This window comes from Astatotilapia calliptera, chromosome 17 (assembly GCF_964374335.1).
Source record: "Astatotilapia calliptera chromosome 17, fAstCal68.1, whole genome shotgun sequence".
Taxonomy (NCBI): Eukaryota; Metazoa; Chordata; class Actinopteri; order Cichliformes; family Cichlidae; genus Astatotilapia; species Astatotilapia calliptera.
Window position 1 is genome coordinate 1,274,617 of NC_137438.1, and position 13,108 is coordinate 1,287,724.

The window sequence follows — 13,108 nt, forward strand, 5'->3', positions numbered from 1 at the left end:
GAGTGACTTGTGCGCTTTCTTGATTGATTTGAATGATCTCTTGGCTGTGATGTCTGTTTTCTTCCGTGAGGCGTGTGATCACTTGCCCAAGTTCTATGTTTTCTCGAGTGACTTGTGCGTTGTCTCTATTGAGTTGAATGATCTCTTGGCTGTGATGTCTGTTTTCTTCCGTGAGGCGTGTGATCACTTGCCCAAGTTCTATGTTTTCTCGATTGACTTGTGCGTTTTCTTGATTGATTTGAATGATCTCTTGCCTGTGATGTCTGTTTTCTTCCGTGAGGCGTGTGTTTAATGCAGCGATGTCTAAGTTTTGACTAACAACAATTTGTAGAATTTCAACTGCCGTACGCTGCACTGGGTCTGACTGATCTCTGCTTCCAGATGGATTATTCGACGTTCCCTGTGACATTTCTTTGGAGGTTTAAAGCTCAAAAAAGTTAAATCTCTGAATGATTTAAATGCAAAGGTCAGCTTTGTCTAAGGTCAGCTTTGTCTAAAACAACTGGCTCTTTCTGATGTAAACTGTTAACGACCTCCTCTATTTATAGACTTGGTGGGTGTGCAGAGAACGTGATGTCCCTGTGACATCACAATGCTCCTTTGATGTTCTCAAAGGATCATTGTTATGTCACCGTGACGTCACAATGATCGTTCGAGAAGATCAAAGGAGCGCTGTGGATCATTCTGCGCATGCTCAGATCATAAAGGTGCTTTTAGCAACAGCTGGTGGTGATTCATGTTATCAACCCTTAAACTCGTGAATTGGCTCTCTAGCTTTTCGATTGCTACTGTTGTCTATCACATATGTATTATTTGGAACCCAGCTTACCTGTAAAAACAGACACACAGCAGGTAACAGGAACTGCTCGGTGCGCCAGCTCGGCACCACTAGGCTGTGTCCCAATTCAGGGTCTGCACCAATGAATGTATAAAACATTGAGATTTTAACCAAATGTTTAAAATGTATAAAACCAGAGGACAGCATTATATTTCTGATATTAACAGTAACTCTGGGCATGTGTAGAGTGTGCAGATGATCTCATCGCTGTCTAAAAATGGATAAAAAAAACCATAAGGAGGGCTGAATCCTTCAATAACACAGACTATTAGAGTGTGTAGCATCGCTAACTAGCTAGCAACAAGCCTCCAACACAGCGCGCATGCTAGCGGCTAATCTAGCAAACGAATTAACAACAGAGCGATTTTAGAACTATAAGACGATAAGCTGTGTGTCTTTTCTTATAACAGTGACATGGTTGTATTTTTACCTTAATTAAACGAGTCGTCAGTCGCGGGAAACCAGCAAAAAACTCGAGCCACAGGTGCTACGTAAAAAGTGTAGGGGGCGTGTTTGCGGTCACGTCCAGCGGGTGTGTGGGCGGGAGTGTTACACAGTCGCTCCACCTCAAGTCACTACTGCGCAGACTCTGGCTCCAAATGTTGGAACGACGATTACAAGATGCTTAAAAGCAGCTCAAAAGAGAACGGACTGCATAGAGACCGATTTCGTTCAGAGGCGAAGCGGCGGTACTTGCAGAAAATAGCCTGCATTGGAAATGTGGACCCGTATGAAATACGGCCGTGGAGTAAAAACCCTGAAGACCAACCGCTATTGACGTAGCCTGACATATTCTCGTACCTTATCTGTGGAGTCAGCGCGTACAAGTCGTCATTCAAACAAAGGTAAGTCAGCTCGAGTACTGCGAGTGAAATGCGTTTGATTTCCATCCGAACATTCACATTAGTGCAGCATAAATTCATTCATGAGGGGAAATTACAGTGAGAACATGTGGAGGCTGTTAGAGGGATAACATAGTGAGTTCAGTGCATTGATGAGACACTGTCCTGAAGGATTTAGTTACTCTTTATGGTTAAAGAAATTGCAATGATTTATTAATGTTTATTATAAATAATTCTAATTATACATCTTGCGTCAATATTTGTATCTTGAGTCACTAAAAATACATTTTATTTTAGTTTTATACATTGATTAATGACCTGCAGAATCTCCTTATCATATTAAGTGACTCATAATTGTCACTTTATGCTTTCTCCATCTCTACAGTGATGGCATCCTTGCATTACATACTTTAGGTTCATTTTCTGCAGGCAGGTTTCTGACAGAGAACAGGCAGGTTTACACTATAACCTGCAGCGATGGACACATAAAGAAATGAAAAATGACATGTATGTGCTAACTTTCTAAACACTTTGTTACATTTATGATAAAGTAGATTAAACACATCTGTGTCGGCCTTGGCTCATAGTTCTTGTCTTTAAATGAACTTTGTCTGTGTGTGTTTCAGGTCCTGCACTCTCAAAGACTGAATGAACCAGCATTGCAGCCATGGGTCACTGTGAGCATCACAGGGAAGGTTGAAGCCGCCCGCTGCACCTGCATGGCCGGAGTCGCAGAGACCTGGACCCACGTCACTGCTCTTCTGTTTAAAGTAGAAGCAACAGTGTTGATCCGTGGCACAAGGACTGTTACAGATGAACCTCCATACTGGGTTTTGCTGGGTAATGTGACCAAGATACAGCCAGAGGTTGGCCATAAGATAGACTTCTCCTCTTCAGCTGCCCAAAAAAGGCTCTTGATCAAAACATTCACAGACCATCTGTAGTGACAGGTAAAAGGAGCCGTCCTCAAAAAAGAAAAACCCCACCTGCTACTGTGGAGGAGTCGTCACTGCTATAATGCCATCATGTTTTATCTAGGGGTCTAGATTTATGCCTGTAGTGCACTGCCGTGTAAATAATTTGCATTTACTGAATATGTACTGACTGAGTCCCGCTGTTCAAAAGTTGAATAAAGAAACAAAGTAATTTTTGCCTCTTTTTTTAAAATTAAAACCACTTCATAGAACATCACATCAGTTACAATGATGATGTCATTTATAGTTTACAAATGACAAAATGTTTACACAAAATCATGACAGTGTTTACATGATATCACCCACTACTAACATTACTTTATTTACTGTGTCTTTTGAAAAAATACAGCTATTTATACAGCAAAAAACTAAAGAATATTTAACAGGAGCAGGTTTCATTTTCCCTGGTTTTATTATCACACTGTTCACCAAACGCAGCAAACCTTCACCATCTTATCCAGAAGGGTCACCTCTTCACCCTCACATGGAAGAAGTAATCTGATTGGCATGGTGGTATGTTTGAAGCAGGTCCCTCGTGTAGCGCTGGAACTCAGTCACGATGTTTCATCCATTTCATGGGCTGGTTTGCTGCAATAATGCCAAATAATTAGCAATGACGTCACAATGACCATTCATTGATCTGAGCATGCTCAGAATGATCCACAGCGCTCCTTTGATCCTTTGATCTTCTCGAACGATCATTGTGACGTCACGGTGACATCACAATGATCCTTTGAGAAGATCAAAGGATCATCGTGATGTCACAGGGACATCACATTCTCTGCCACACCCACCAAGTCTATAAATAGAGGAGGTCGTTTAACAGTTTACATCAGAAAGAGCCAGTTGTTTTAGACAAAGCTGACCTTAGACAAAGCTGACCTTTGCATTTAAATCATTCAGAGATTTAACTTTTTTGAGCTTTAAACCTCCAAAGAAATGTCACAGGGAACGTCGAATAATCCATCTGGAAGCAGAGATCAGTCAGACTTGCTGCAGTATACGGCAGTTGAAGCTCTATGTAGCATTAAGAGACAAATCACAGACGTCATTGAAGGTAACGCAGAACTCGGGCAACAGAACAGACAACTCAGGGAACAGAACGAAGAACTCAGGCAACAGAACAGACAACTCAGACAAGCGAACACACAACGCAGAAGAGAAGACAGAGCTGTCACAGAATTGAATCAAGAATTTACACAATGCAGGCAAGAGAGCGCAGGACTCTGGCAAGTAAACACACAATACCGGCAAGTAAACACACAACTCTGGCAAGATAATATAAAACTCAGTGAAGAACACACAAAACTCTGGCAAGAAAACACACAACTCCGGCAAGAAGACACAAAACTCAAGCAAAGAAACGCACGACTCAGTCAAGAGAATGCAGAACTCAGAAAAGCTGTGGAAAATCTTCAGCGCCAAGCGGTACATGTACAACAGACAACAGAAAGAGAACCTCGTAGACCTGAGGAGGCTGACAACCTTTTTTCAACATACCTTGTTTCGTGGTATGTAGGCATTGCAGGATTGGCCGTTGTTCTTTCTGCAGCTGCTTTCTGGGTCGCCTCTAAGATTTTCGGCTGAAGCGAATGTCCCGCTCTGTGGGGTCATGATTATTGTCATGAACCCACAGAGCGGGGATGGCTTGCGTGTGCTTGCATGCACACGTCCCATCGACAATTGTGGATTGTGGTCCACAATTGATGGTCTTAATGTCTTCCTTGATTTTGTCCATCCACCGTTTTTTCGGTCTGCCTCGAGGCCGGCGCCGTCTGGGTCGATCCTTAATAGTCGTTTTTGCTGAGTTCTCATCGCTTCGAATCACGTGTCCATACCACCTCAGGCGGGATTCGAGCATCTTTTAAACTCGAGCCACAGTCCACCGACCTGTGCTCTCCTTTATGTTTGATTTTATTTTGCCCCTCACCTCCCAACCAGTCATGGCAGAAGACCGCCCCTCCCTGAGCCTGGTTCTGCCAGAGGTTTCTTCCTGTTAAAAGGGAGTTTTTCCTCTCCACCGTTGCCAGAGTGCTTGCTCATAGGGGATCATTTGATTGTTGGGTTGAATTTTTGGATTTCATTTCATTGGCTTGAACTGAAAAACCTAAAAATTCAGCTGAGGGGTTCACATAGTGGAGAGCACTACATTTGTTAACTGCACTTTGTTTATTTGTGGATTTTGTAGTTCTTCCTACTACAAAAACTACAAATGAAAACAAGGCAGTTAGCAGCAAATGAAAATAAATAAAACACATTAAAAAAATCTGCTACTGCTCTGTGTGTTTACTTTAGTGAACAATTCAGGTGAGGGGTTCACATAGTGGAGAGCACTACATTTGTTATATATATTGTGTGTGTATATATATATATAACAACTAAAATACAATATATTGTATTTTAGATTAGAATTGAGATGGATATATATCTGGTCAAAGAATATAACTAAATTTATATTTAACTTACAATAAATCACTAGTTGTTCAGTCCTAGCTGTCGTTATCAGTTACTGCCAGTTATTCCTCTGCTGCCCATGGTTTACAGTCCACATAAACAGGACTGAATCATCAGCAGAAGAAACAGAAAACAGGTCTCTTGCCACTGTTTGCTACTTTTGTAATTGCTGATAGGAATTTGTGACAGGTCGGAGGCACGACACGACCACGACTCAGCATTCTGTGGCATTTCCCTTTTATTCTCGTTAGCTGTACACACACTGATGGCTCAGCTTTCCAGCCAAACACATACCAACAACAAACACACAACAGGCCCTAGTTCATTTAAATGAGAGTACGTTTTGCTCTAATGAGTTTGCATTCAGTGTTTAAAATTCAAACTGTTAACATAAAATGTTATTGTTAATAAATTGTTATTGTTTACCTTTTTGTCTTGTATTGTTGATGTGTATGAAGTATATGTATATCTGTATGTTGCCCTGTCTTAGTTTGTCTTGTCCCGTGTTCCCACTCGTGGCCCGCACCTTGTCGTGGTGAGTGGGCTTTCAACTAAGATGGGCTGTCCTTCTGTTGTCATATGTTGAAAAGAAAGCAAAATGCTACTTTTTACTACTCGGATCAAATGTATTCATGTTTAAATACTGTGGGTAATGTAATCTAAAGAAGTAGTCAGGGTGTGGTCCTTCTCAAATTTCCTTCATCCGAGTTTTTGTGCTCGTCTGTCTGCCTCTGTTCTAGGTTCACAGGACATGCAGATGAGATGCTTCTCTTGGGTTTCATATATAAGCAACACACGTCCTGGTTTATGTCACAGTCTTTGGTAAGTTTTACAGTCCAAATTTATTGACTGGTGTTAAGGTTCAAATATTAAGGAGGGATATAGGAGGTGTTGCGAGATCGATCAACTTTAGACCAGACAACAAACGACGGAGGCTCCGGAAAAGTGCAATCAAACGATGAGTTTTATTAACACAGGAGAACCACCAACCGTCAGCATACGGATTGTTTTGCTCTGACAAGAATACATTGGGTTCTGGTTTTATAGGACAAAATATCACCTACGTCAATACAGTTCAAAAATACATGGTGACAGACGGGCAAAAGTTCAATTCGTGCAGACAAGGGTACATCACGTACATATAACCTTACACCGACATATAACTTCTCCTTTCTACATTACTTGCCTTTTAAGGTAATAACTTCAGGTCTTAGCATCTCTGAGATCTAATAATGGACCCTCGTCATTAATTACTAAGTAGAGTACTTTGCAGCCAGTCTCAAACTGAAGCAGAAGACGCTTAGGCCTTCGCTCAGACCTGCTACTAGATTAATATGTGTATTGTAAGCATGCATGCAATTAACCTGCTATGTTCTCATCTCCCCTCAGCATGTATCATCTGGACACTCTCACCAGTGAAGCTTAAAACCTTCTAGAATGGAACATCAACTCTAACCAAGCACATTTATGCATTGTGTATAGAATGAACTCAACCTGTAAAAATAGAAAGGTCAATGTGATGACAGACATATTCAATGCAATATAAACCCTGTAGGAAATATTACTGATAAATGATACTGTGAAACATGTTATTAATACATTCTTCATAAGGCAGATTATATGGTAGCAATAAAAGAATCTCTGAATCCCAACAGAGGGCAGGGTCAAGGTTTGGCCCAATACTGGTTACTTTTTAATGTTAGATTTAACTAAATATAAAGCGTTTTAAGATAAAGGACAAGTTAAGTCTTGTTTTGTGCAGGGCTGATCAAATTTTGTCAGTACCATACTAATTAATCTAAGCCTCTGGACTTCTTTAAGTTTCTTGAAGATGTTTCACCTCTCCCACATGGCTTATAAGTCTGGGACTCTCCACCATTTGATCTTAGAACTGAAGAAGCTTCTCGGACGAGACGTGAAACGTCTTCAAGACACTTAAAGAAGTCCAGATGCTTTTCTTTCCAAGCTCCTTAGACTACGATGACCTGGTGGACTGAGAAACTTCACAGACACACTAATTCCTCCTTGCCAATTATCAGCTTACTAGAATTGTGTAACAAAATGTGCTGAATGTCATATAATTAACAGGAAATCAGAGAAACTAAGGACTTATGGTTTGAGGCATAAACTTCTTAACAAACTGATTTGAATTATTCTCTCCTCTGTTTGTGATTTTTAGGAGCCGTCTTCAGATTGAGACCTCAGTGGCAGTTAATGACATGATGGACATGCCATCTATTTGAAATGCTGATTTATTTTTTTAAATATATTTGGCACGCAGACTGGGGGGAGCCAGGATCAAACCACCAACCTTCCAGTCAGAAGATGACCCGCTGCACTTCCTGAGCTACAGCCACCCCAAATTAACAATATAAGTCTCTTTAGTAATTAATCAAATAACAATGAATTTCACAAATTCCTCCTTTTTTTTTAACGCACCAAAAGCTCACGATTAATAAAAAGCAGTTATGTGAGTAATGCGCAGGTGCTCATCACATCCATGAACATGCTTGGACTTCTGTGCCGCTCCTCTCCACCTGTACTGAAATTCACCTGCCCTGCTTCAGGTGTCTCAGTGCAGCAGCTCCACCTACTGGTCAGAGCAGTGAATCTCAGTGTAAAGAAACAGAGTGTTACTGAACAGGAGATCAGCCTCCTCATCATCATCATCACCTCCTTCTTCTTCTTTGTTTTAATTTCAAGCCATTCCCTGGTAAAATCTTCTGACCCGTGATCTCCTCTCACTTTCCACAGGTACACCTGATTGGCCAGCCTCTACGCCTCTCCAAGTCATGTGACTGGATCACGTGAAGAAGCGTTTCTGTTTCCGTGACATCAGTTCAGTGGTGTTCTGTGTATGTTTGATATCTCTGCCTGGACGTCCAGCCAACTGCTCCGACCCTCGCTGGACCGGATCCTGGTCCCGTTGGGTTTTGCTGGTTCTGGGCGGTCCCGTTGGCCAACAGGTGCTGCTGGGATGCAAGTGGGCAGAGCTCACAGTGACGTACCTGCAGGGACGACTAGGTGACCTCTGACCTCTTTCGGAAGGACGGGCTCAGCTCCGGATGACATCACACCGTTACCTGGATGCGTCTCAGCTTCACCTGAAATAAAGAGAACACTGGATGAAGGAGTGCCAGCCAATCAGAGGGCAGTATTCAGACTGCTTCATTGTACTGACTGAGTGACAGGCTCCTCCTCCTCAGTGTGTGTGTGTAAATACTGTACAGAGGAACTATTTTAAAGAGCCTGTTGGATGATGTTGGATTTCCTATTCTTCTTTTTGTCTGGTAGTCTCTGTCTCTGTTTTTCTACTGTTGTTGATCTGATATTAAACCTGTAGCTGGTGGAGCAGCGCTCGAGCTCAGTGACACTGATCTCAGAGAAATTATTTTACTGCTATTGTTCATATTACCATGGCATTAATAACATAATCTACAAGTATTGATAGTGCATTCAGAGGTTTAAACATATTGGCACCCAATTAATTAGCCTTTAGTACAGGAGCAGTGATAACCACTTTAAACTGTTGAGTTGGATCTATAATCTTAAATGCTTTTTATAATCTTGAATGTTTATATGCAGAGTGTGAGTGACGTGGAGCTTAGAAGGTTAGTCTTACAGCAAGAATAGTAGCTGAGCAGAGACCTGAGTGTATTCAGCAACCTGCTGTGTTTGAGTTTGCTTGGTAACAGTTGACTGAGAATAAGTCAGGAAGTATACTTCTAAAGTGTCTTTGTTTCCTCTGTAAAGTGTGCATTTTGGTTGCTATTTTGAGGAGTGGTGTTGGATGATGCTACTTGAATAACCAGGTTATTCATTATTATCTTTTATATTCTTTTATTAAGTTTTAAGTAGTATCATTTGATTAAAACATTTATTCAATATATTACACATATAGTTTCAGTTGTGCTGGCCTTCTGTCTGGGGAAAAGGTTACAAGGTTTAGCTGGTGAGGGGAGAGGTGAAACTGAGTGCATGTCAGGTTGACACACATAAGTAGATAGACTCATTTGTAGGTAAAAGTTTAATCATGTTATGCCTGTCGCTGCGAAATTGAGTTTGCAAAAGAACAGTTTGTTGCAGAACCGCTGCTGATGTTCCAAGACGATAAACGGGCGTCGGGCAGCGACAGGATGCACCTGCCGTGGAGACGGAGACCATGTTCTTTCAAACTGTGTTAAAAGTCATTGTGGTTTTGATTTGACGTATGCATGTATTGTATCTGCTTGAGGCATGAGGGGGCGTCAGTAAACATGCCCTGATGCCATAAAACCTTTCCTGTGTAGTTTTTTGGGCGGAGATCTACAGCTGATGTTATGCGGTGTACATCTCCCCACGCTGCGCGTGTTCATTAAAATCATCGTTTTGACTACTCCGGCCGGACCAGTGTTGTTATTTGGATTTCCTCCTATATCCCTCCTTAATATTTGAACCTTAACACCAGTCAATAAATTTGGACTGTAAAACTTACCAAAGACTGTGACATAAACCAGGACGTGTGTTGCTTATATATGAAACCCAAGAGAAGCATCTCATCTGCATGTCCTGTGAACCTAGAACAGAGGCAGACAGACGAGCACAAAAACTCGGATGAAGGAAATTTGAGAAGGACCACACCCTGACTACTTCTTTAGATTACATTACCCACAGTATTTAAACATGAATACATTTGATCCGAGTAGTAAAAAGTAGCATTTTGCTTTCTTTTCAACATATGACAACAGAAGGACAGCCCATCTTAGTTGAAAGCCCACTCACCACGACAAGGTGCGGGCCACGAGTGGGAACACGGGACAAGACAAACTAAGACAGGGCAACATACAGATATACATATACTTCATACACATCAACAATACAAGACAAAAAGGTAAACAATAACAATTTATTAACAATAACATTTTATGTTAACAGTTTGAATTTTAAACACTGAATGCAAACTCATTAGAGCAAAACGTACTCTCATTTAAATGAACTAGGGCCTGTTGTGTGTTTGTTGTTGGTATGTGTTTGGCTGGAAAGCTGAGCCATCAGTGTGTGTACAGCTAACGAGAATAAAAGGGAAATGCCACAGAATGCTGAGTCGTGGTCGTGTCGTGCCTCCGACCTGTCACAAATTCCTATCAGCAATTACAAAAGTAGCAAACAGTGGCAAGAGACCTGTTTTCTGTTTCTTCTGCTGATGATTCAGTCCTGTTTATGTGGACTGTAAACCATGGGCAGCAGAGGAATAACTGGCAGTAACTGATAACGACAGCTAGGACTGAACAACTAGTGATTTATTGTAAGTTAAATATAAATTTAGTTATATTCTTTGACCAGATATATATCCATCTCAATTCTAATCTAAAATACAATATATTGTATTTTAGTTGTTATATATATATATATACACACACAATATATATAACAAATGTAGTGCTCTCCACTATGTGAACCCCTCACCTGAATTGTTCACTAAAGTAAACACACAGAGCAGTAGCAGATTTTTTTAATGTGTTTTATTTATTTTCATTTGCTGCTAACTGCCTTGTTTTCATTTGTAGTTTTTGTAGTAGGAAGAACTACAAAATCCACAAATAAACAAAGTGCAGTTAACAAATGTAGTGCTCTCCACTATGTGAACCCCTCAGCTGAATTTTTAGGTTTTTCAGTTCAAGCCAATGAAATGAAATCCAAAAATTCAACCCAACAATCAAATGATCCCCTATGAGCAAGCACTCTGGCAACGGTGGAGAGGAAAAACTCCCTTTTAACAGGAAGAAACCTCTGGCAGAACCAGGCTCAGGGAGGGGCGGTCTTCTGCCATGACTGGTTGGGAGGTGAGGGGCAAAATAAAATCAAACATAAAGGAGAGCACAGGTCGGTGGACTGTGGCTCGAGTTTAAAAGATGCTCGAATCCCGCCTGAGGTGGTATGGACACGTGATTCGAAGCGATGAGAACTCAGCAAAAACGACTATTAAGGATCGACCCAGACGGCGCCGGCCTTGAGGCAGACCGAAAAAACGGTGGATGGACAAAATCAAGGAAGACATTAAGACCATCAACGCGTCACCTGAGGACGCCTTGGACAGAACCAAACGGAGAAACCTTTGCTGAGGAGCGGACCCTGCACCAGCGGGAACAACGCCAGGATGAAGGTGGACTGTGGCTGGAAAACATCATTACTGTTTTTAAAGGGTAACTGTCCACAATTGTCGATGGGACGTGTGCATGCAAGCACACGCAAGCCATCCCCGCTCTGTGGGGTCATGACAATAATCATGACCCCACAGAGCGGGACATTCGCTTCAGCCGAAAAACCTAGAGGCGACCCAGATAGCAGCTGCAGAAAGAACAATGAACCATCCGACATTTGTGAGTTCTTCGTTCCTTTCCCTGAGTTGTCTGATCTCTTCACAGAGTCGTCTTCTCTCTTGCCTCAGTTCTTCGTTCTGTTGCCTGAGGCGTGTGATCACTTGCCCAAGTTCCATGTATTCTCGAGTGACTTGTGCGTTGTCTCTATTGAGTTGAATGATCTCTTGCCTGTGATGTCTGTTTTCTTCCGTGAGGCGTGTGATCACTTGCCCAAGTTCTATGTTTTCTCGAGTGACTTGTGCGCTTTCTTGATTGATTTGAATGATCTCTTGGCTGTGATGTCTGTTTTCTTCCGTGAGGCGTGTGATCACTTGCCCAAGTTCTATGTTTTCTCGAGTGACTTGTGCGTTGTCTCTATTGAGTTGAATGATCTCTTGGCTGTGATGTCTGTTTTCTTCCGTGAGGCGTGTGATCACTTGCCCAAGTTCTATGTTTTCTCGATTGACTTGTGCGTTTTCTTGATTGATTTGAATGATCTCTTGCCTGTGATGTCTGTTTTCTTCCGTGAGGCGTGTGTTTAATGCAGCGATGTCTAAGTTTTGACTAACAACAATTTGTAGAATTTCAACTGCCGTACGCTGCACTGGGTCTGACTGATCTCTGCTTCCAGATGGATTATTCGACGTTCCCTGTGACATTTCTTTGGAGGTTTAAAGCTCAAAAAAGTTAAATCTCTGAATGATTTAAATGCAAAGGTCAGCTTTGTCTAAGGTCAGCTTTGTCTAAAACAACTGGCTCTTTCTGATGTAAACTGTTAACGACCTCCTCTATTTATAGACTTGGTGGGTGTGCAGAGAACGTGATGTCCCTGTGACATCACAATGCTCCTTTGATGTTCTCAAAGGATCATTGTTATGTCACCGTGACGTCACAATGATCGTTCGAGAAGATCAAAGGAGCGCTGTGGATCATTCTGCGCATGCTCAGATCATAAAGGTGCTTTTAGCAACAGCTGGTGGTGATTCATGTTATCAACCCTTAAACTCGTGAATTGGCTCTCTAGCTTTTCGATTGCTACTGTTGTCTATCACATATGTATTATTTGGAACCCAGCTTACCTGTAAAAACAGACACACAGCAGGTAACAGGAACTGCTCGGTGCGCCAGCTCGGCACCACTAGGCTGTGTCCCAATTCAGGGTCTGCACCAATGAATGTATAAAACATTGAGATTTTAACCAAATGTTTAAAATGTATAAAACCAGAGGACAGCATTATATTTCTGATATTAACAGTAACTCTGGGCATGTGTAGAGTGTGCAGATGATCTCATCGCTGTCTAAAAATGGATAAAAAAAACCATAAGGAGGGCTGAATCCTTCAATAACACAGACTATTAGAGTGTGTAGCATCGCTAACTAGCTAGCAACAAGCCTCCAACACAGCGCGCATGCTAGCGGCTAATCTAGCAAACGAATTAACAACAGAGCGATTTTAGAACTATAAGACGATAAGCTGTGTGTCTTTTCTTATAACAGTGACATGGTTGTATTTTTACCTTAATTAAACGAGTCGTCAGTCGCGGGAAACCAGCAAAAAACTCGAGCCACAGGTGCTACGTAAAAAGTGTAGGGGGCGTGTTTGCGGTCACGTCCAGCGGGTGTGTGGGCGGGAGTGTTACACAGTCGCTCCACCTCAAGTC

General features: G+C 41.8%; 1 long non-coding RNA gene across 1 annotated transcript; it reads left to right on the forward strand.

Moving 5' to 3' along the window:
* Window positions 1–1,412: 1,412 nt before the first annotated feature.
* On the forward strand, window positions 1,413–2,826 carry LOC145421495 (uncharacterized). The gene is made up of 2 exons (XR_013902865.1): window positions 1,413–1,683; window positions 2,307–2,826. It is a non-coding gene; the product is annotated as an uncharacterized LOC145421495 (long non-coding RNA).
* The last annotated feature ends 10,282 nt before the right edge of the window (window positions 2,827–13,108 follow it).